Source organism: Mauremys reevesii, linkage group 1 (genome assembly GCF_016161935.1).
Source record: "Mauremys reevesii isolate NIE-2019 linkage group 1, ASM1616193v1, whole genome shotgun sequence".
Lineage (NCBI taxonomy): Eukaryota > Metazoa > Chordata > Testudines > Geoemydidae > Mauremys > Mauremys reevesii.
In genome coordinates, this window is record NC_052623.1 from 291,675,666 (window position 1) to 291,700,212 (window position 24,547).

Sequence of the window (24,547 nt, forward strand, 5' to 3'; positions counted from 1 at the left end):
GAAGAAATAAAGCATACAAAGAAGCAAAAAGTACAATGAATAGCAAGGACTTAATGAATATAAAAGATGTAAAGCAGTGGCACAAAGAATTATTAAAAAGGCAAATAAGGGTAGTTGGAGAAAATATTGTGGGAAAATGAACAAAGATTCCAAGGTGTCAGAAGTCTATAAACAAGTTAAAAGAATGAATGGGATATGGAGTTAAAACAAAATGTATAGCTGCTCTTATAGTAAATAATAAAGTTGAAAGTTCTAACTTAGGAAAAATGGACATTTTAGCAAAAGAGTTCCAAAAAGTTAATAGTGATACAAAGCGAAGTAAAGAGTTTTGTGAAGAAAAAAAGAATGTTTGCTGAGGAAAATTGTGAGCACTCTTAGAGCAGGTCTTCACTAAGGGCTAATTTGACCTAAGTTACGCAACTCCAGCTATGTTACTAACATAGTTGACATACCTTAGGTCGACTTATTGCGGTGTCTATACCACGCTGGGTTGACGGGAGAAACTCTGCTGTCGACTTACCTTATGCTTCTCATTCCAGTAGAGTATCGAAGTTGACAGGAGAGCGATCGGCGGTTGATTTAGTGGGTCTTCACTAGACCCGGTAAATTGACCCCCGGTGTATTGATTGCCATGCGTTGATTCCCCCGGTAGGTGGAGACAAGCCCTTACATGACTGGGTAGAATATAAAGATGATGTATTGAATGCAAATTTCAGCCTACAGGAACTCAAAAAGCTATCAACAAAAGTTAAAAATACAGCCCCAGGTAAAGAAAGCATATGTAATAAAATGCTCCTACTGGAAAGTAGTTAGAATCTTATTGAAATAATATATGTGGAAAAGGAATACTACCAGCAGAATGGAAGCAAATGATGGTTATACCAAGAGGAAAACCTGGCAAATTACTCACAAGACCTCATGCATATAGACCTATTATCCTCACAGTGTGTGGAGGCAAAATTATGGAAAGAATGATAAATGACAGTTTAGTGACATACTTGGGGAAAAAAATTAATTATAAACTGTGTACAAAGTGATTTCAGGAAAGGAAGATGCATAGTTGAGCATATTGTATGATTAGAAACAGAAATACACAAAACTAAGAGGAATAGAGAGTATGATAGTTGTCTTTTGGACATTGAAAAAATGTGTGACATGCTATGGAGGGAAGGCTTGCTGTATAAACTAGCTGCCAATGAAATAAGAGGAAGACTGTTCTGGTGGCTAAGAGACTTCTTAAGTGAGAGAACCATACAACCGTACTATCTCTTCAGTTGTGGATTTGGAATTGTATCCAAATCCACAAACAAAGGGAAGAGCTGGACTGTCAAATATGAGGACTATGATTTATGAGTTTAGATCTGGCAAATGGTGTCAGCATTGACAAATCTATACTGAGTATACTATCATAGAGTATTATTAAAACCAGTTATAGATTATGGATGCCACACCTTTAATTCAGCTTCTCAATCAATACTAAAAACATTGGACCCAATCCAAAGCCAAGGTCTGCCAATTGCATGTGAAGTGAGTATTATGACTCCATTGTGTGTGCTGCAGGTAGCAACTGGAGAGATGTCTGTAAATTTAAGGATGAATTTGTTAGATTTAATCTTTTGGTCTAAGAAACAATGAAGGTAAAAGTACTATGTAACAGTGCTGCAATAACAAATGTACAAGGACTATTGGGAATTAAGTAGACAAGAAGTAACTGGGTGCCACAGACTCGCACATGCTAACAGGGTCAAAAGGTGGGTTAAAAATGTAGATCTCAAAGAAATTAAAATGTTTAGTCATGGGAGATCAAACTATTGTCTCTCCAATTGTGGATTTGGAATTGTACGATAAAAGAAAGGAAAGAGCAGGACTGTCAAATACGACAGCTATGATTTAGGAGTTTATACATGGCAAATGAAGTCAGCATTGCCAAATCTATACCAATGGCTATAGAGATGCCAGCACAGGTAGAGTGGGAACATCCTTTTGTATCCCTGAATTTGGAATTAAGAGATCTATGAGATTATCCAATTTTGTGGCCATTATGATGGCCGAATTGATAGGCACAGTTTTGGCACTGACCTGGGTAAGGGATGTATGCCCAGCTGTGATTGTTATCCCATCTAACTCTTTATTGGGTGTGTGACGGGTTCAGTCACAGAGACCCCCTTGGGACTGTCACCTGATGTGCTGAGACTACCTCTGAGCCTGTTTTCTCTGCCATTTTGGGCCTTCAGAACCCTGCCTTGTTGAGCCAGACATGCAAGCCTGCTACAACACAGACCCAGGGTCTGAACCACGCCCCCAAAGCTGCAGACTTAAATGAAAACAGCTTAAGAAGTGCTCCTATCTCCAGCACTCAGACAACCAGCTCCCAATGCGATCCAAACCCCCAGTAAATACGTTTTATTCTGTATAAAGCTTATTCAGGGTAAAGTCATAAATTGTTCTCCCTCTATAACACTGATGGAGAGATATGCACAGCTGTTTGCTCCCCCAGGTATTAATTAATTACTCTGAGTTAATTAATAAGCAGAAGTGGTTTTATTAAGTATAAAAAGTAGGATTTAAGTGGTTTCAAGTAGTAACAGACATAACAAAGTAAGTTACCAAGCAAAATAAAACAAAACACACAAGACTAACTCAATACACTAAAGATCTAGTTACAAATACTAACTTCTCACCCTAGATGTCATCTCAGGTACAATCCTTTTCAGACCAACGTTATCTGCAATCACTCACACCCCCGTAGTTACAGTCCTTTGTTCCAGTTTCTTTCAGGCATCTCTTTGGGATGGAGAGGCCATCTCTTGAGCTAGCTGAAGACAAAATGGAGAGGCTTCCAGGGCCTTTTATATTTTCTCTTTTGTGGGCGGAAATCCCTTTGTTCTTCTGTGCAAAATCACAGCAACAAGATGGAGTTTGTAGCCACCTGGGCAAGTCATATGTCCATGAATGATTCTGCTTTTTGCAGGCCAACGCCATTGTTTACATGTTAGTTTGAACGTTCCCAGGAAAGCTCAGATGTGGATTGGCGTCTCCCAAAGTCCATTGTTAGTTAAGTACTCCCCATTACTTGAATAGCCCCTTCACAATATATTGGCCAAACCTCCCGTATGTGTTTCCTACAGCAAACACTTCAAATACAAGCATAGAGCCAACACTCATAACATCAGATATAAAAATGATACATGCATGCAAATAGGATGAATATATTCAGTAGATCATAACCTTTGCAAAGATATGTTACATGGCATATCTACACAAAGCATATTCCAGTTATGTCATATTTACACTCATAAGCATATTTCCATAAACATATAGAGTACAACGTCACAGGGTGTAATGGTGATTAGAAAGGGAGCCTCAGAAAGGGGGAATGAATTAATCAATTATATAATGTTCTTAACTACAAAGATAGTACAACTGGGTATACATATAGTAATAGTGTGGATTCCAGCACGTCGGGATACCAAGCAATGAAATGGCAGCTAAAGCAGCGAAAAAAGCCTTAAAAACGAGGAGGTTGATATAAAGATCCCTCTGAGCAAACAGGACTTTAAAAGTTTGGTTAAGAAAGAACTTAAGAAGAAGTGGCAAGAACTATGCACCAAAGAGGAAAAAGGATGGAGGTTCTATGAAATATGTCCTAAACTTGAGGATAATGTATATTTAATAGCTATGATAGAAGACATGAAGAAACTATATGGTACTGACAGGTCACTATGACTGGCACTTATGCTTGTTTAGTAAATATAAAAAACAGGTTGCTTGACACATGCAAAGTTGAAGAAACAGCTAAACATCTGCTGTGGCAATGCAGGGAGAATTATACAGACAGATTCTTTATGAAGAACTGAGATGCCTTCTGGTGAAAGAATAGTGAGGAAGGATTGGTGAGAGAACCAGGAAAGTGGGGCAGCATTAAAAAAGTGTTACTTCGCTTTTTTAAGGATATAGGACTGGATGAGAGAATACAGATTTTTTGCTTATGCAAAAACTGCAGTAGATGGTGATCATAGCCTCACATGCTCAGGCTGCTGTGCCATAAATCAACAGAAAAAAAAAAGACAAGGAAAGCCCCAGTGAGAGAGACTTCTAGTGAGTCAGCCCAGATTGGTTCAGTTAGGAAGGACAAGTGAAAGCTGCCAGAGACCAGGGGTCCTCCGGAGTCCCAGAAGGAAACAGAAGCTGGTTCCTGGGAGAAGGTTGAAGGCAGGAGAGCAGTAAGAGGGGTTTTCTGGCTGGCCTCCCCAAGCCAGAGAGCCAGGGCTGGAGGCCAGAGAGCAGCATAGGGAATTGCCTGCTGGCTGTAAGCCAGAGAACTGGAGACAAGGACTAGAGAGGGCGGAAGTCAGCGGAGCAGCAGAGGAGCTTACCCACTGACAACTCCAGGGCCACAGAGCTGGAACTATGAGGGAGCCAGAGGAAGTGAGGGATATTCTCCTAGTAAAGACGATCTCTTAGCAGAGAAGCTGTGGGGGTTCCTGCTGGGAAAAGTGGGGTTGTGCTTTAGCTGGAAAGGCTGGATGGCTGTTCTGGGATGAGGATGGAAGAGGATATTGCTGGAGAGCTGGGCATGGTGAGGGACACCAGGGCTGTAAGTTGTATATTATGTCTGGACTATGCTAGGGGAATTCTGGACTATGGTTGTGGGACTTCTGTTATGATTGTTATGCATGAGACTTCTGTGACAAATGAGCCCCACTAGGTCTATACTTATACTTGGGAAGATGCTTTAGGCTATTTCTGGGGAGTCTGAAGAAGGGAAACCAAGGCAGGTGTGACTGTTATGTGGTGGCCTGCCGCTTGGCAAGGCATGACCTGCTGAGGCAAGGCAGTCTTCTTACAGATGTAAACATTCATTCTTCAAGACATAATCCAAACTCTACTTAATGTGGGTTTAGGAAGAATTTTTCCCTGGGACAGGTTGAAGCAGCAGGTACTGCTGGAGACAGGATACTGGCCCACATGAACATTCTGTCTGGCAAGTCCTCTATTCCTAATCAACTTCAGATTTTTTCATTTTAAATTTGTCAGCCTTGTTTTTCACATGCAGAACAGACATATGTTGAAAAACAAGTTGGACAAACTGTCAGGGATGGTCAAGGTTTACTTGGTCCTGCCGCAGTGCAGAGGGCTGGTCTTGATGACTTCTCACATTTCTATGATTCATGTAGGGTCTGGCATTCAGATGTGATGTCAGAACTTTCACCTTTAAAAAAAATCAAGCCAAAACAAGCACCTATTATGTCACGTATTTTCCATCCCACACAAATCAATACCTGATTCAAAAAGGAACAGATGCAGCTTCTGGTAAAAGTTAATCCAGCTCTGAGTTCCACTATATGTGTCACTAGGATTTCAGAACTTGAAGAAGAAAGCACATGTGTACAGCAATATCTATTGCAAGAAGGAAACACTTTTATAAAGGGGGGTGGTGGTGAGCCCTGTCATAGAAAAATTGTTGAAAGTATGGTGGTGTATTCTGGAGGTAAATTCTAAACCAGTGGCCAGTACAGCAGCAGTGGGAGGGTGTCACTAGCCATTCAGCAGGTGCATAGGAAATAGCATGAGGGCTATGTTGCTTTCTGCACTACTTGACATTAATGACTTAGGTATGCTGCCATTTCTGCAGATAATCTTACAACCATCTCTGCAGTGAACAGCATTACATTATGCATGCCATTTACCTCAGTTCCTCACCATTCTGCAATCCTTCATAAACATGAAAAGCAGGACTGCAGATACCTGCCTTCAAAGTTTTCCAAAGTTATAGGGCTGATTATGCAAACCCTTACACTGGAAGTGCCAGTGACTTCAGGGGGACTTTTCTAAAGGGCAAGGATTACTTGTGTGAGTAAAGGATTGCATAATTGCATCCTGTGCAACAGTAGGAAGTAAAGGAATCCACTTAATGCACTGTAAAGAATCCACACGCTAAGGGTACATAGTGTGGCGTTGGGATGTTAAGCTATGCTGCCTAGAGAAAGCTCTGAATCCCTGAAATATCAAGCACTCCAACCAAAGTAAAATAGCCATACCAAATGAGCACAAAACCGTAACTGAACCTCAGTCTAACAGCAAAACACACATGACCATTTTCTGTCTGGGGAACAAGGGGACTGAAGATGAGGCACAAAATCTCAACTCTAGCCTTCCCTTTATACACCTGCCAAGTGTCTTTTCAGACACAGTAAATGGAGAGGCAGAAAACCCAGAAAAACTGAGTCTGTCACATGCACCTTCTCCTTTATTTTGAAGCTAAACTGCTTGTGGCTTTCTCTTGTGGAAGTGGAACATCTCCATGTCTCTTCCTCAGGCTGGTCACATGAAAGCAGGGTTAGATGTTACAGGACTCACTTTTCCCCTTAAGAATGTACATGGATTTCAATGTACTTATTGAATCTAGCGAGAGGTATTTAAATAGGTGTTATAGTGATCCCTCTATTGTAGTTGCACTTTTAGTAAGTATAGTAAGAGATTAAGTGACACAGCATCAAAGTTTGCAGCAATGCATGAGCTGTATATATACTTGTTCAATGTTAACATGGTAGATTTAAGACACTAAATAAAATTTGCCCCCAAATTTCACTAGTGCTCAGAGTTGGCTAAATTAATTTTACTGAAAATCCTACCTCAGATTTCATAAAAATAAACTTTTACAAAACCTACAGGAAATAGAAAAGTTTTATTTTATGAAAACCTCCAGCAGTTCCCAACTAACATCGTTGTTCAAACAGAGGGAAATGTAAAAAATAAATGAACTAATGAAAAGTGAATTGGATTTGGAAACTGATTTTAGTAATTGAAAGTGTGGTTAGCAATACAAGTAAGGAACTTATTTGTTTAAAATACATCATCTTACTCCTGCAGACTGTTCATGCAAACATTCCCACTGAACTTAAACAAACTAGCTATCTAGCATACTTATATGGCCTCTATTAGCATGGTACCTTTAATGCATTTCTCCTTAACACCCCTGTGAGATAAGGAAATACTATTTTTCCCATTTTACATATGAGGAACGTAGAGACTAAGTCCCAGATCCTTAGGTATCTAAATGACTATTTGCCCAAGCTCTCTGAGAATTCTGGTAGAAATAGGAACTGAACCTAGGTCTTTTAAGTCCTAGGCTTTGGCCCTCACCATGTACCTGACTGACTTGGGTAAAGGTTACGCTTCTGAATAAAAGATGCAGGCTCCGGCCCTTTGACTTTTAAACTGACAGTCTCCTTCTACATAAATTAAGGTACACAGCTAGCCCCGGGTAACAATAGCATTTTCTTCAAGCTTCCTACCATTGAACTCCACTGATGATACAGTAGTGGGAGTGCTAGTGTAGTTTGGCCACAGGAGTCAGCATTTTAACCATTCTCCGGTCTAAATCTGCTTTGAGCTGGATTAGATGAAATGGTGGGTCAATATGCCCTGGTACTATCAGTGGAACTGCACTAGTGGTAGGGCAGTGATGGAAAAGTAGAAGAAAAATGCTGGTCTAGGCACAGCCCTAGAGAATGTCAGAGGGGTAGCCGTGTTAGTCTTATCTACAAAAACAACGGGGAGTTCGGTGACACCTTAAAGACTTAAGGTGCCACCGAAGCCCTAGAGAATATTTGATGTATTCTGCACCCGATATATTTCTGGTTTTTCTTTTTGGTTTGTTTAAATAACAAATAAGAATTTTTTCAGCTAAAAACATAATTAATTAGTTGATACTGGCGAATTATATCTGCTATAAATAAGTATTATTATGATGAATTCATTCTTTTAAAAGAAGTCTATGTGAAAGGATGCTGGATTAGATGTCAGGATCACACTAGCATGACATTGTCTTTTATGATGATCATTAAGGTTTTTTCACATAGAAATCATTTTGTATTGCATTAACTATGAATGCATTCCAAACACAAGATACTAATCCCATACCACTATCATAATAGTTTACTATGGGATCATTATTAGATTGTCAGTTTCCACAACAATACTGAATATAAATATACTTACTAATATTCATATGAATGGGGATTAAGGCTTTGTACATTCCAGATGTGGACATCTGTAGGGAAGAAACAGGGTTCCCATCTGCTTTCTGTTTTTTTACGAGTCTGGATAAATCTAGGTGATAGGTGAAAGCTACATTTCACACAAGTATTTTTCTTTTTTAAATTCTAACGTATTGATCATCTACTTTTGTACTCTTTCTAGACCCTTGGAAATGACTGGTGAGCATGATAAGTACATAGATCTCTGTATTTTTGTTGCAATTGCTGTTTTGTCCAAATGTATTAAGTGCCAGCATCAGTTGTATGCTGTGAGTGTCCTGTTCTGTGCAGCTGCTACGTACAACTCGCACTATGGTAAACCACTTTCACTGTTGTTGTGTTCCAGTCATAGCCTGCTAAAACAAACACTGCTGAATTGGGACAATAGGTGAGAAGTGCAGACAATATTATAACTAATGTATGGCCAAAGTCCCTTGGGTCCAGCCATGAAAGATATGTTTATATCTTTCCAGATGTCCAAACCTATTTTCTGATGTTCTAGTTACTGATCACTAGATGTTTAGCTAACAGCAGAATCAAATTAAGATATTTTTTAAAAACTTTACAAACCAGCCTGTTTTTTGACAATAAATGAATAGTTATAGAATTCAGTTCTCTGTTAGTGACAGGAGACTATACCTTGTTACCTCTTTTGGGAGCTGTCAGGCTTTGGCATTAGGGACATGTACAGAAGCAGAAATCACCTGGTAGTGAAAGGAACAATTTTCATAGTGAAAATGAGGTTCAGGAAAGAAGGCCAGGAGAAATGTATCCTACTGGGGCCCAATTTTATTTTAACTTACAGCAGTTTTGCACTGGGCTAACTCTCTTAACATAAAAGGAGTCACACCTGATTTACTTTGGTATAAATGAGATTACAATCAGGCTCTTGGTATCTGATCCATATGTCAGTAATATCATTGCTACAAAATGCTCTGCAATCCTGCAATCTGACCTACATGTGCATACTTCTTAAACATAATTTAAGAGCCATACCAAACTGTTAGATGGGCAGTGCTGAATGGGGTAGTGGTTATACATTTAAAAGCCCGATAGAAGCTTCCTCACTAAACTTCAGGGATAGAGATTAAATTTGGAGAAACTTGTGCTTGACTACAAAAATGCAGAATTAAGCCCAGTGTGTGCAGTTCCAATATAATGGATACCTACCTGTTTTGCTGGGACTCTGAGATGTGATGAGGTATAAATGATGAAGTTTGGTATCAGCAATTGAGTCTTCCTTTTATAATTCCCATTCCATTAATATATGTACCTGGCTAGCTAGAGTGAAAATTTTGCCTGCAGATTCACACAAGGTGGTTGTGCCCTGGGCCTTCCTAATTACTGATTCACAACTGTGCGTCTCAGAATCTCAAAATAATGAACAATGTGAAGCCAACATTTTTATGCTGCTGCATAGAAGGTATGTGGGGGGAAAATGACACAAATTCAAATACAAACAGCCACAATAACTCTGGGCTTGGAGGGGGATAGACAAGATGAGCTAATAGGCCCTTTCCATTTGGAATGTGTATGATCCTAAATAGGTACTGAATCAATTTCCTAAAATAGTACCCTCATCAGCATCTTCCACTGATCTTTTATAAACAGGAGCGTTGCCATGCTAGCTAGACATCTTCATCTGTTTCTGTGAACATCTCCAGATATGCCAATTTTTGGGAGCTTTTTTCCAGAGACAGATCTCTAGAAAATCTAGAGATCTGGGGCCCACTGCACAATTTCAGGGTATTATAATATGACTAGCCTTATTTACTCAGGGCCTCCAAATTCTTGGGGTTTTAATAAATCAAGAAGTGTGGATATTTATCCAGGAATACAGTGGCCCTGTGAACTTCTATGCCCCTTCTGCCTCTCCCCTCAAAACAACAACAACAAAAACCCTCTGCCATCCCCACAATCTTTCTTGGGAGAGACTTCTTATCCTGCTGTCAAGGGGAGGACAGCAGGGCCATTTACCTCTAGATGTTAGGAGGAGGAGGACAGGCCCCCCCATACTCTCATTGGGCATCCTCACATGTCTTGTGGCATGGGGGGCTCCCCAGTGGTTATGCCTATGTTTTTCACAGGCGAGGAGCTAACCCTTTCAAAGAGAAAGGATGGCCTAGTGGTTGGGATGATAGCCTGAGATTCAATCCCTGCTCTGCCATAGACATCTTGTGCAACCTTGGCCAAGTCACTGAGTCTCTCTGTGCCTCAGTTCCCCATCTGTGTAATGAGGATAACAGTATTTCCCTATCATAGATTATTAAGGTTGGAAGGGACCTCAAGAGATCATCTAGTCCAATCCCCTGCTCAAAGCAGGACCAATCCCCAAATGGCCCCCTCAAGGATTGAACTCACAACCCTGGGTTTAGCAAGCCAATACTCAAACCACTGAGCTATCCCTTGTGAGGGTGAATACATATAAAGATCATGAGGTGCTCAGATACTACAGTGATGGGAGTCATTTAAGTATCTAAGAGAGAGATAAAAAAACTGGTTGCCAGACCTTCTCATATGAGATAAAGGAATTGCTGTTGCCAGTTCCATCTTCCCATCCCATGGTGGGAAGGACAGGAAGATAGATCTGCTCCCAGCCTCCTCAGGGGGTGATGGGAAACCCTGTTAATGGTGCTCTTCAGGAGATGACCCACTGCTGTAAACAAGCTGAGGAATGGCCAAAGAGGATGGCTTTAGAATTTGGGATGCAGGTCTAAGGAATCATTGATTATTAGGGACCTTAGGAAATCATCTAGTACAACCCCCTGCTCAAAGCAGGACCAATCCCCAAATGGCCCCCTCAAGGATTGAACTCACAACGCTGGATTTAACAGGCCAATGCTCAAACCACTGAGCTATCCCTCCCTCTGAGCTCTAGTCTCCCTAAGGAGAATATACAGGGCCAAAAAAAACCAACACCCCAAGCCATGGCAGCAAGTCACAGAGCCTGGGTCGACTGATTCAGACTCCCAGGACTTGAGGTGCAAGGCTAAAAATAGCAGTGTAGATGTTTGGGCTGAGCCTGGGCTATGAACCTGGGAAGGGTCGTGGAGCCCCCACCCCAGCCACAGCATGTACACTTCTATTTTTAGCCCCATAGCATGAGCCTGAGTCAGTTGACCTGGGTTCTGAGACTTGCTGCCGCTTGTTTTGTTTTCTGTGTAGACATACCCTAAGTCAATTCTGTCCTAACTGGCAAAGAGTTCACTGTTCTGTAAAGCAACACTTATCAGGCGTGACAAAATCATTAAGCCTAACATGCTGCTTTCATACTATTTATCCAAAAAGGGATGTCTGAAGCAGGGGCGGCTCTACATATTCGGCCGCCCCCAAGCAGTCATGCGCAGGAGACGCCCCGGAGCCCCGGGAGCGGATCCCCGCGGCTCCCGCTGCGAGGGTCCCTGCGGGCGCGCTCTGCTGGACAGCTCCTCCTCCGCCTCCCGCGGGGGTCGGGGCGGCTCGGGTGCTCCAGTGGAGCTCACGCAGCCATGCGCCGGCGGTCGGTCGGGCGGTGGTCCTCCGCGGGCCCCCGACGCACAGGCACCGGCAGGTCCACCGCCCCCCCGCCGCCCCCCCCCCATGCCCTTGCCGCTGCCCGCGCCGCCTGGGCCGCGGTCTGAGGTATCTAATACAAGCTTGTGTCACACTGATCATCCTAATCATTGTGAGATGTCTGTACGATGATATTGAAAGAGTTATGTGCACATATCCTGAAAATATGATCCTAAAAAATCTTTATTACCACAGAGCTGACCAGAAGCTTTCTTCCAGACAAGAGGTAAGATGTGTATCTCTCTGTCACATGTAAATTAAGTATTGTAAACCAAATCTGCATATGGAATAAATGGGGATGGGAAGACACCAGAGACTTAACTACAAGGGATTGTCATGTCTCTGGGGGGCAAAAGACAATGAATTTTGGGGCTATAAGTAGAATGCAAAAAGAACAACTGATTCATCCTTTGCTGAGGAAGCAGAAAGGACAGTGCTTTTTGCAATCATGAAAAGTGGATCCCAGCCATGTTGGTTAGTGTGGCGAGGAGGTTGCTTTAGGTAAGAAACTGTTTTCGATAAGGAGTTTAGCCTGTTAAAGTTAAGCTTAAACTCTAAGAATTATGTCATTACTATCTCTTAAAGCTGTATTTGTTATAAGAAACTTATGATTGTTTTCACTATAACTATATCTCAGTGCAGTGATTGTTATAAGGACCTGATCCTGAGTTATACCAGTTAACTTGTGTCTACATTGCTCCCTTGGGGACAGTGACCTGGAAGTTTCTGTGAGTGTCCAGCAATAGGGGCTGGATACTACACTGGGATGCTTTCAGAGGGGCTTGGGCAGTGGCGAATTAGCCACTGAACCAATGAGGTCTGTCCCCAGGGGCCCCCAGCCAATTGGGGGCCCCTGGAAAAATGGGCGCTCCAGTGCCCCAACCCACTCTGCCCACCCAGCTCTTTTGCTGGGGAGCAGGTTTGGGGTGCAAGGGCTTGCCCTGCTCCACCCACTTGCCGGGCGCTGTTGCTGGGGAGTGGGATTGGGGTGCAGGGGCTTGCCCTGCTCTGCCTGCCCAGTGCTTCTGCTGGGAAATGGGGTAAGCCCCTGTGCCCCAACGCTGCTCACTGGCAGGAGCATGGGGGGTGGGGCAAGCCCCTGTGCCCCAAACCCATTTCCCTGGCAGGAGTGCTGAGGAGGGCAGGGGGGTCTTCAGGAAGAAGAGGTGGGGAGAGGCCCCCACTTGCTCTGGCCCAGAGCCCCACAAACCTCTAATTCACCTCCAGGCTCAGGAGCTGAGGTACAATTGCTAACCTGCAAGGCAAAGTAAGGGCTGGTAGAGTCCGGAAGAAATTGTTTGGGTAGATAACAGGCTGGTGGTGTCAGGGAGCTGACACCCACTTAAACACCAGCAAGTCTCCCGCTCACTGGAAGCCGGGGCAGGGGGAACAGAGTAACTCACTGTCCTGGGCACCCTGAGAGAGCATCACAGTAATAATTACAGTTTAATTGATTCCTCTGGAAAGAGAAGCATGCATATGATTTGAATAATAATTGGAGTATGCTATTTGCCTTAAAGAATAGCAGTCTTGCTGGGGAGATTGCATGCTGACCATTTGCAGAGAGAGGGCATTCTATCGAATTACGTTTTAATGCAAACCAATCAATAAGTAGAGTTTGGAAGGAAGTGTTTCTACACTGGTGCCTTCACTGCAGTCTGACATTAGCAGAGCTATTTAAATGATTTACAGCCTTGTATTAAGCCCAGTATCCATCTGTCATCCTGTCTGTAATTTAGTTCTTGCTACCAAGATGAAACATCTCTTCAAAATTCATCTTCGTTAGTGAATCAGAAATAGCTGCATTTACATTCAGCCTTTCATTCTTTTCTTCAGATTTTTCCTCCACTCGGAGTAAAATAACCAAGTGAAAACAATGGCTTCCTTGTCTTGGAAAGTCCATATAATCCAAGACCATGCAGTTGCCTTTCCTCTCCCCTCATTGTGACCTGGTCAGGAATATGATTTTACTAATGCTTTCTCTACAGTATGTGGATGTTTCTGCACTCCCAGCTTTAGTACTGAAACATTAATGGTGAATGGGAAATGGCTTTTGCTGTACAGTATTTCTCTAGTTAGCAAAAAAATATATTGCTTACTCAGAAACCAGCATGACCTTAGATCAGCTGTACAGCTCTGGATTCTGGCTTTGATTTTACTCCTGTTGCAAAATAAGCTTTGCCCTTCTGTCTGTATACCTGCCAGAACAATGGAGGGGCTGTGCACACACAGCAGGGTTTTGTTGCTAGGAAAGGACAAAGAATTAGCTTTGTTGGGGAGGAAAATGTGTCCCCTCCTCTCACATCCTACTTTCTAGCCACATTCTTTTCCTTTGTCCTTCACCAGTCACTGCCCCACCGAGCAGTTATCCCCTTTATGCTCTTCTTCAAGAACCCCCATCCTTCCAGTGCCATTCTTCATATCCTCAAACCGGCAGTCCCCCAGCCAGTTAGACAGCCACCTGCTCCATGCTCCCTTCACTTCTCCATTTCCTTTCTCCCAGTCCGGCTTTTGAAAACACTGATGTAAGGAATTTGCCTAGGCTCACCTAATGAATCTGGATCAGACCCAGGAACATAATCCAGATCTCCTTCCTCCTAGTCCCATAGGTGCTGGAACAAAGGGTGCTGCCACACCCCCTGGCTTGAAATGGTTTCCATTATATACAGGGTTTACAGTTTGGTTCAATAGCTCTCAGCACCCCCACTATACAAATTGTTCCAGTGCCCCTAACTAGTCCTAGCTTTAGTTATTCGGCTAAGATTCCTTAACTTTTAGCTCTACTATCTGGAATGGGAACAGAATAATGCTACCCCTGCAAAGTCAAACTCATAGAATCTGAGGGTGAAATCCTGCTCCAGTGACTTTAGTGGTAAAACTCCCATTGACTTCAGTGAGGCCAGGGTTTCATCCCTTGTCTTTATTGTGATATAACTATCAATAGACTCTCTTTCCTAGGTGCATTTCTTGTGAGATCTATCCCTGTGTAAGATCAATGTTATCCTCCGCTTTGGCATTAACACTTTAGTAGGCAAAGCACTAGTTTTTCAGAATAAGCTCACGAAAAAGAAACAATAGATGTGGACAGGCAGAGCCCCTATCCCATCCTCAGGAGAGCACCTAGACCCTTTATTAATAAATAAACTCACTCCCTTACTGGGGTTTGGCTTTGCTGGTAACACAAAAACACTAGCACACACAATATGAGACTCATCTTCTGAGACAGTGTGGCCCACTGGGTTGGACTCAGGAGATCTGCATTCTATTCCCAGCTCTGCCATTGGTCTGCCAAGTGACATTGGGCCAGACAGTCCCCTCGGTGCCTCAGTTTCCCTGTCCTTTGTCAAATGCCTTGTGATCTATTGATGAAAAGTGCTATATAACAGCTAGGTATTATTTTCTTAAATTTCTTCCTTGAGCCTGCCTGCTGTTAAGATTCTCCTCTACTTATTTCCTAGCTTCTTAGTTCCCACTCTTAGCTCTTTTGTATGCAGGAGTAACAAGCAGCACCTGCCACAATGAGGGTACGTCTACACTACGGGACTATTCCGAATTTGCATAAACCGGTTTTGTAAAACAGATTGTATAAAATCGAGTGCACGCGGCCACACTAAACACATTAAATCGGTGGTGTGCGTCCACGGTCCGAGGCTAGCATCGACTTCTGGAGCGTTGCACTGTGGGTAGCTATTCCATAGCTATCCCATAGTTCCCGCAGCCTCCCCCGCCCCTTGGAATTTCCGGGTTGAGATCCCAGTGCCTGATGGGGCAAAAATCATTGTCGCGGGTGGTTCTGGGTAAATGTCGTCAGTCACTCCTTCCTCTGGGAAAGCAACGGCAGACAAGCATTTTGCGCCTTTTTTCCCTGGATTGCCCTGGCAGATGCCATAGCATGGCAATCATGGAGCCTGTTTTGCCTTTTGTGACTGTCACCGTATTTGTACTAGATGCCGCTGACAGAGGCAATTCAGCAGCGCTACACAGCAGCATGCTTTTGCTTTTGCATGACAGCAGAGATTGTTATCAGCCATACTGCACCATCTACCAATCCATAAATTGGTAAAAAGGTGATCATGGCTACCAGTCGTTTTGCATCATTTGCTGCTGTCATAAGTGCCCCTGGCTGCTCTTAGCCAGGGGCGCAAAAGCCAAAATTGGGAATGACTCCCTGAGTCAATCCCTCCTTTTTGGTATCTGAAAATAGAATCAGTCCTGCCTAGAATATGGGCAAGTGTACTAGAGAACCACTGTATCAGAGAGCACAGCTGCTCTGTGTCAGATCCTGCAGAAATTATGAGCTGTATGCTATTCACAGGGGGTGCTCCTGCAACAACCCCACCTGTTGATTCCGTTCTTCCCCCAGCCTTCCTAGGCTACCGTAGCATTGTCCCCCCACTTGTGTGATGAAGTAATAAAGAATGCAGGAATAAGACACACTGACTTGTTAGTGAGAAATGAGTGGAAGGCAGCCTCCAGCTGCTATGATAGTCCAGACAGGACAGTAAGGAGTGTGGAGGAGAGGAGCCCAGCATCCCTCTGCTAGTCCAGGGGGAATTGAATCTTTTTTTTACACATGAAGGGTGGGGGCTGACAGAGCTCAGCCCCCTGTTGCTATGATGATGATGGTTATCAGCCATACTGCACCATCTACCAGGAAAAATTAGGGCCAGGCGCCCTTGATTGACCTGATGGATGCTAATCAGCATGGTTACCAGCCCTTTTGCACTGCCCCATGTGCCAATAAGCTGATGATGAGGACGGGTACCAGTCGTTTTGCACCATCAGCCACCCATGGCGGGGGGGGAGCAAGGATGTTGGTGTTCAGTGCTGCAGCATCGCGTCTATCTGCAGCATTCAGTAAAGATAGGGTGACATGTAAAAGAGTCAAGAGAGGATTGTTTTCCCTTTCACTTCTGGGGGTGGGTGGGGGGGTGCGTAAATTGCCGAGCTATGCCCTGACCCACCGCGGACACTATGTTTGACCCTAGAAGCATTTGGAGCTCAGCCAAGAATGCAAATGCTTTTCAGAGAGACTGCAGGAACTGTGGGATAGCTTGAGTCCTCCAGTCCATGAGCATCCATTTGATTCCTTGGCTTTCCGTTACGCTTGTCACGCAGCAGTGCGCTGAGTCCCTGCTATGGCGTCTGTCTGGAGATTTTTTTAAAATGTTTTTAATTCGTCTTCTGTAACGGAGCGCTGATAAAACAGATTTGCCTGCCCTTACAGCGATCACATCCGCATGGTCCATGCGGGAGCTCTTTCTTTATTTTGATTTTTAACTGCATCGCCACACGTGCTGATCGGAGCTCCACGCTGGGCAAACAGGAAATATTCAAAAGTTCGCGGGGCTTTTCCTGTCTACCTGGCCACTGTATCCGAGTTCAGATTGCTGTCCAGAGTGGTCAGTGGTGCACTGTGGGATACCGCCCGGAGGCCAATACCGTCGATCTGCGGCCACACTAACCCTAATCCGATATGGTAATACCGATATTAGCGCTACTCCTCTCGTTAGGGAGGAGTACAGAAACCGGTTTAAAGAGCCCTTTATACTGATATAAAGGGCCTCTTAGTGTGGACAGGTGTGGCGTTAAATCGGTTTAATGCTCCTAAAACCGGTTTAAACGCGTAGTGTAGACCAGGCCTGTGTCAGCAGAACTTCAGAAGCTTTATTTCCAACACCTAGTGACAGGGTGGGTGGACAACAGAGCCCTACCACTTTGTTATGCTATGTGATAGTGATAATGTTAATCAACTGGTCTGCAGTGGTGGCAACATTGCTCCTGACATACTCTCTGAAGACCTGTCTGAAGGGTATGGCCCATGTAGACAACCACTGCCAGGAAGGGAGAAACAGGAGGAAGAACAGGACCTGGAAGAAAAGGGTGAGCAATATGAACCAAAGTCTGGATGGTTTGCTCTAAAAGGCATAAACTACATAGCAAAAGGAACAAATAACTGGGTGGGTGGTGTGGGGCAGTGTGTGTTCAGGAGGTTTTTGGAAAATATTAGAGATGGGCACAAACCATTTTCCTGGGGGTGCACAATCCCAAATGATGGTGGTGGTTTATTCTAGAACTGAATTTCATAATTCACCCCATTTGTAGAAGGGCTAACCCCTGGTTCTGAGTACTCCCAAACTTAGCAGGTCAGGCCTTTCTCTAGGAAATACAAACAATGAAGATGAGAGAGTGCTGTGAAATCCTGCCTTAATGTTCTACTAGTGAAATGTGTAGAAAATGAGACAATGTCTAGTTTTCTAGAAGGATGAAGGAACTCATTTTATACTAGGGTAAATCCAGAGTAACTCTACTGATTACATTGGAATTACTCTGGCTTTACATAAGTGTAAATGAGTTCAGCACCTGTTCCAACGAGAATACTCAAGTGAGCAAGGATTGTAATACTGAATATTTAGTAACATGAGGAATGTAAGCTTTCATCTTCCAAAGGGTGAGTAATAAATAGCAGTGGAAAAGAGATTTTAAAAATTCAAATACATTGGTAACTCATTCCCCATGCAGAGATTCTCATAATGAAAGGCTTTTAGTCTACAATTTGTATTCATTTCTGAGCAAGATAGATTATTACACTTTGTAATACTCACTTGTTTGCTGTGTTGTATTAGTTGCTAAAAACAACCTTCCCTCCAATGTTGCTTTATGCCCACTGTTCCTTTGCACAAAATGGCAATGTTCTTGCCTCTTCCTGAAATGTCAAACTTTGTTTGTTTGTCTGGTAGCAGTATGTTCTGAACAATAAAGACACTTGAGTTGTGAGCTATAGGTTGCCATTTTGATCATATGGGTCAGTGAAGCCAGATTGTAATCTAGTACTCTTACTTTTATCTTCGCTTTTGCAGATTGCATTTTTAGATATAGCATCAGTAGACAGTGCTGGGACATCACAACAAGAATTATCATGATCCACAAAAATGCTTAGGTCCCTCACTTCCTGAACTGATTTCAATGGAAGTGAGGATTCAAAATGCCTTTGTGGATCTGGGCCATAGAGTTATTAACATCCCAAATCAGAGTAGTGGGCCATCTAATCCAGTATCCTGTCCCTAGTGAGAGTGGTCAGTATTAGATGCTTTAGAGTAAGATGCAAGAGACCCTGGAAAGACTCAAATCAACATCCTTTGTATCCACCTAATCTATGAATCCAGAGATAAGACAAACCTGGGTGTACTGCTTATCCATAAATCACGAGGGACCAGAGGCACCCCAGAGGAGCTGACAGAGACATTGCCTGACATGGTGATGTATTTCACAAGGCTCAGAGTCTTGGGAGACATCTTCATCCACATGGGCAATGCCTCTTGTAGGATAGCTGCAAACCTTCTCACAGGTGATATCCAGACTCAGATATATATCAGCCATACCCTGGACTGGATCCTCAGGGTGGTTGTGCATATAAAATTGCAATTACCTTCTTTTATTGTAGTCAGACCCACTGGAAAGTCAGAATCCTTTCCATTGCAAATCAAGAAGAAACCACCACTGTGAACTTGCAGTTGACCCTTTGGCATCATTGTTCATAGATTTGTAAATAATAAAGCCAGAAGGGATCACTATGATCATCTGAGCTGACCTCCTACATAACATAGGCTGTAGAACTTCACTCAGTAATTTCTGCAGTGCAAGGACTTATTCTTCCTACTCCATTAGTGAATACTGTTGAACATAAGAACTGCCATATTGGGTCAGACCAAAGGTCCATCTAGCCCAGTATCTTGTCTTCCTACAGTCCCCAATGCCACGTGCTCCAGAGGGAATGAACAGCACAGGTAATCATCAAGTGATCCATCCCCTATTGTCCATTCCCAGCTTCTGGCAAACAGTGGCTAGGGACATCATCACTGCCCATCCTGGCTAATAGCCATTGATGGACCTATCCTCCATGAATTTATCTAGTTCTTTTTTTAACCCTGTTATAGTCTTGGCCTTCACAACATCCTCTGGCAAAGAGTTCCACAGATTGACTGTGCGTTGTGTGAAGAAATACTTCCTTTTGTTTGTTCTAAACCTGCTGCCTATTAATTTCATTTGGTGACCCCCTAGTTCTTGTGTTATGAGAAGGAGTAAATAACATTTGCTTTCTCCACACCAGTCATGATTTTATATACCTCTATCATATCCCCCCTTAGTCATCTCTTTTCCAAGCTGAAAAGTCCCAGTCTTATTAATCTTTGCTCATATGAAAGCCATTCCAGACCCCTAATAATTTTTGTTGCTCTTTTCTGAACCTTTCCCAGTTCTAATATATCTTTTTTTAGATTGGGCGACCACATCTGCACTCAGTATTCAAGATGTGGGTGTATCATGGATTTATAAAAAGGCAATATGATATTTTCTGTCTTATTATCAATCCCTTTCTTAATGATTCCCAACATTAGGTTTGCTTTTTTGACTGCCGCTGCACATTGAGTAGATTTTTTCATAGAACTATCCACAATGACTCCAAGATCTCTTTCTTGAGTGGTAACAGCTAATTTAGATCCCATCATTTTATATGTATAGTTGGGATTATGTTTTCCAATGTGCATTACTTTGCATTTATCAACATTGAATTTAATCTGCCATTTTGTTGCCCAGTTTTGAGAGATCCTTTTGTATCTCTTCGCAGGCTGCCTGGGGCCTAACTTGAGTAGTTTTGTATCATCTGCAAATTTTGCCACCTCACTGTTTACTCCTTTTTCCTGATCATTTATGAATGTGTTGAATAGGACTGGTCCTAGTACAGACCCTTGAGGAATACCACTAATTACCTCTCTCCATTCTAAAAATTGACCTTTTATTCCTACCCTTTGTTTCCTATCTTTTAACCAGTCACCAGTCCATGAGAGGACCTTCCCTCATATCCTATGACATTTTACTTTGCTTGAGAGTCTTTGGTGAGGGACCTTGTCAAAGTCTTTCTGAAAATCTAGTACAGTATATCCACTGGATTTCCACTTGTCCACATGCTTGTTGACCCCCTCAGGGAATTCTAGTAGATTGGTGAGACATGATTTCCTTTTACAAAAACCATGTTGACTCTTCCTCAACAAAATATGTTCATCTATGTGTCTGACAATTTTGTTCTTTTCTATAGTTTCAACCAGTTTACCTGGTACTGAAGTCAGTCTGACCGGCCTGTAATTGTTGGGATCACCTCTTGAGCCCTTTTTAAAAATCCCAACAGCTTGTGCTTGTTGGCAGTCTCTGCAGAGGCCAAGGAATTAATGGCTCCAAAGAATGTGTTACCCTCTCACCCTTCACCATCCAGATAGGGTTGAGTCCCACTGGTTTGACAGATTAGGGAAACAGGTGAACAGAGAAGCTTAATTTCCAAGGGTGTCAATTTGTTTTTAATTAATATGTATAAAGTATAAGTACTGCACATATTCTATTTTATAGCATATTTTCACATGATCCATTTTTTTCATTACCCTCCATATCTGTATGGGTTTGTACAGTGTGAAAATCTTAGTGCAAAATTTAAGCTGAAAATAAAACCTACACAAGCGTCTTGACCTTCAGAAAACCTTTCCATCTGAGCTCCATGGAAAACTCAGCATGTACCTGCCTCACTTAGTGGCATTTAACTGAACCTATACAGCCCTGGCACACATTTGTGTGAAAAGGGCACATGGACATGGAGAAAAAATACTCCCTCTTTTTCAGCAGATGATGATTGCATGCCATATTCCATTCAGAACAGATCAAGGTCTTCTGTATACACAAATATTGGGTTACACAATATACCTATAGAGACTACTGAAAATGGAAGCAATAGGAATGTGAAATAATGAAATTCTATGCTGCAATCTTAACTCATATGAGTAATCTTTGTTTATGCAATTAGTCTAATTGAAATCTGCTCATGTACAGATCTTCAGTGCAAGGAGGTGATGCAGGACTGGGCTCTGGCCCTGTAAGGTACTGACTCTGTCATAATAATATGTAACTGTAGAAAATGGACAACAACAAACAACATTGAATTCTAATTCAACATTGAATTCTAATTTTTAAGAAATATGTATCTACCCAAGTGCACAGAAAATATATGATCACAGAAGTGTAGGACTGGAAGGGATCTCAGTAGGCCATCTAGTCCAGACCCCTGCACTCATGGCAGCACTAAATAATAACTAGACCATTCCTGACATGTGTTTGTCTAACCTGTTCTTAAAAACCTCTAATGACAGAGAGTCCACAATCTCCCTAGGCAATTTGTTGTAGTGCTTATTTACCCTGACAGTTAGGAAGTTTTTCCAAATGTCTAACCTAAACCTTCCTTGCTGCAATTTATACCCCCATTGGAGGGGAGGGGGGAGAGAAACCAATCTGATCACTGTTTGCTGATTAAATATATTTAGCCTTGGGGGTGGCATCCTGATGCCACTGAAATCAAATGCAAAACTCCCATTGACTTCAATGGGGCCAGGATTTTATGCATGACATGCTATTGCAAAAAAATAGCTAATCTGTTTTCTGCTGACTTGTTAGATCTTCTGTGCTGCTGTGCTCTCAACAAGATTACCTAGGGATTATGATTCCATTGTCTTTCCCCAAAAGGTAGCTAAAATGAGTAGCACTAAGCAACACATTCCCCAATTCATTGTTCACACTGTGTATATCACAGAGCCAACATTGCTTTCATCTGGAGATGGGTCCCAGATGCCAAGTTTGGATCTGGATCTGAATTGTTTTGGATTTGATGTTATGAACTCTGCTTTAATAATAGAAAACATGTCCTTCTGAACGGAGTTGCTCCTGTAACTAAAATCAAAATGAAAGCAGGCCATCTTCTCTTGATCCCCCAAAGCAAGAATCTACTAACATTTTTACCATGAGCTACATCCTTTCATCATCTCCCTGAAGTGCCTAAGGAATTCAGCCAAGATTCACCCTCAGACTTCCCTGCTGCTTTGGAGGGAGAGATTTTCCGGCAATGAACATCCTTCCCCCACGATCCCTGCTGCTCTGGGGAGAAGAGGGACAGTTTCAGGATGTGAGCTTCCTACGTGAGGATCTCTGCTATTCCTGGGGGAATGGAGAGAATTAGGTACACCTCTACCTTGATGTAACGCTGTCCTCGGGAGCCAAAAAATCTTACCGCGTTATAGGTGAAACCACGTTATATCGAACTTGCTTTGATCCACAGGAGTGCACAGCCCCTCCCCCGAGCACTGCTTTACCACGTTGTATCTGAATTTGTGTTATATTGGGTTGCGTTATATTGAGGGAGAGATGTATAAGCTTCTTCTTTTGAGAATCGCTGTTGCTCTGGGAGAAATACGGTCTTGAGTAATCTCTCCCTGAGGATCCCTGCTGTAGCATAGTCTAGTGGCTTATGATACCGAATGTATAGCTTGTTTCTATACATATAGCAGTATTAGACCAAAGTCATATCCACTTATCAGCTTGGGTAATGTGGTGAGACTTCAGTGTATCTAATCAGTAGCAGGCTGCATGCTCTAAAGAGCCTAATTTTAGTCTGTTAAGGAGCATGCTGTGGTAAATTCCACTTATCACACTGCTCAGGTAAGTTGTAACTCAGGGTGTGTGGACTTTCATAGCAATAAACCAGGACACAGTTTAGGAGAGGCTTAGGAAGGTGTGTGTGAAAGGGTTTGGCTAACTAGGGGACAGAGCAGGAGAAGGGTGCCCAGTCCTCCTACAGCTGGGTGGAAATTTTCAAATTTTGAATATTTTTGACAAGAAGCAATTTTTGTGTGTCACAAATGATCCTACTTTTTTACTAGCTCTACTTTTTCAGCCAAACAACACCCACCTCTTCCTCCAAGTCATTCTCACAACCCTTACTCCCCACTCTTTTTGGAATAAGAGCTGTGATAGGTTTCAGCTAAAAGGCAGAATAGAAGGATGATAGATTTCACCCCTCTGTGTCTCCTTCTATGTTCTCCCAGACTCAGTTCTGTATGTATTTTCTGTCCCTTATTTGAAGGCTCAGATCCTTTTCTTTGAGAGATCTCTCCTGTTTAGAGTCCCATCTTCCAATCTTCCCTGCTCTTCTCCTTTGGTTTCTATACTCTCCTCCTGGGTTTTCTCTTCTTATACTTTCTATCCTGCTTCGTCTTCTTTTCCCTTCCCCTACCTTTCCACTCTGCTTCTTCTTTTTCCCTTTCTTCCCATCCTTTGATCTCCTCTCCCATTCCTCTTTCTTCCCTAGCTCTCACTTGCCTTTCTCCCCTTCACTCTTTATGTGCCCCTCATCTGTTGCACATTCACTTTCAGACTTTTGTTTTCTTCGCTTCTCTTCTCATCAGAAGCAGGTTCTCTTTTGTCCCTCTCAGCCCTGCCTCAATGTGGTGTTCATCTCTTGGGCAGGAGAGGTGAGGAGAAACATAGATGATGGCACGAGCTGAGTTAATAGCCACCTGCATACAGCAGGGCTGCCCAGAGAGGGGGGCAATTTGCCCCAGGCCCCGGGCCCAGCAGGGGCCCCCACGAGAGTTTTTCGGGGCCCCTGGAGCAGGGTCCTTCACTCGCTCCGGGCGCCCCGGAAAACTCTCGTGGGGCCTGGGCCCCCGGAGCTTCTTCGCTCCCGGTCTTCGCTGGCGGGGGGTCCTTCCTCTCCAGGACAGAAGGACCCCCCTGCCACCGAATTACCGCTGAAGCGGGACCCGCCGCCGGAGTGCAGCCGGATCTTCGGCGGTAATTCGGCGGCGGGGGGGTCCTTCCGTTCCGGGACCCGCCGCCAAAGTGCCCCGAAGACCCGCGGGGGGGGCTGCACTTCGGCGGCAGGTCCCGCGTCGGCGGTAAGTCGGCGGTGGGGGGTCCCCGCCGGGGGGCTTTGGGGCACTTTGGCGGCGGGTCCCGGAACGGAAGGACCCTCCCCCGCCGACTTACCGCCGAAGTGGGGGCCCCCCGCCACCCAAGACCCCGGGCCCCCGGAATCCTCTGGGCGGCCCTGGCATACAGTGATTTAGAGGCTGTTCTAACTT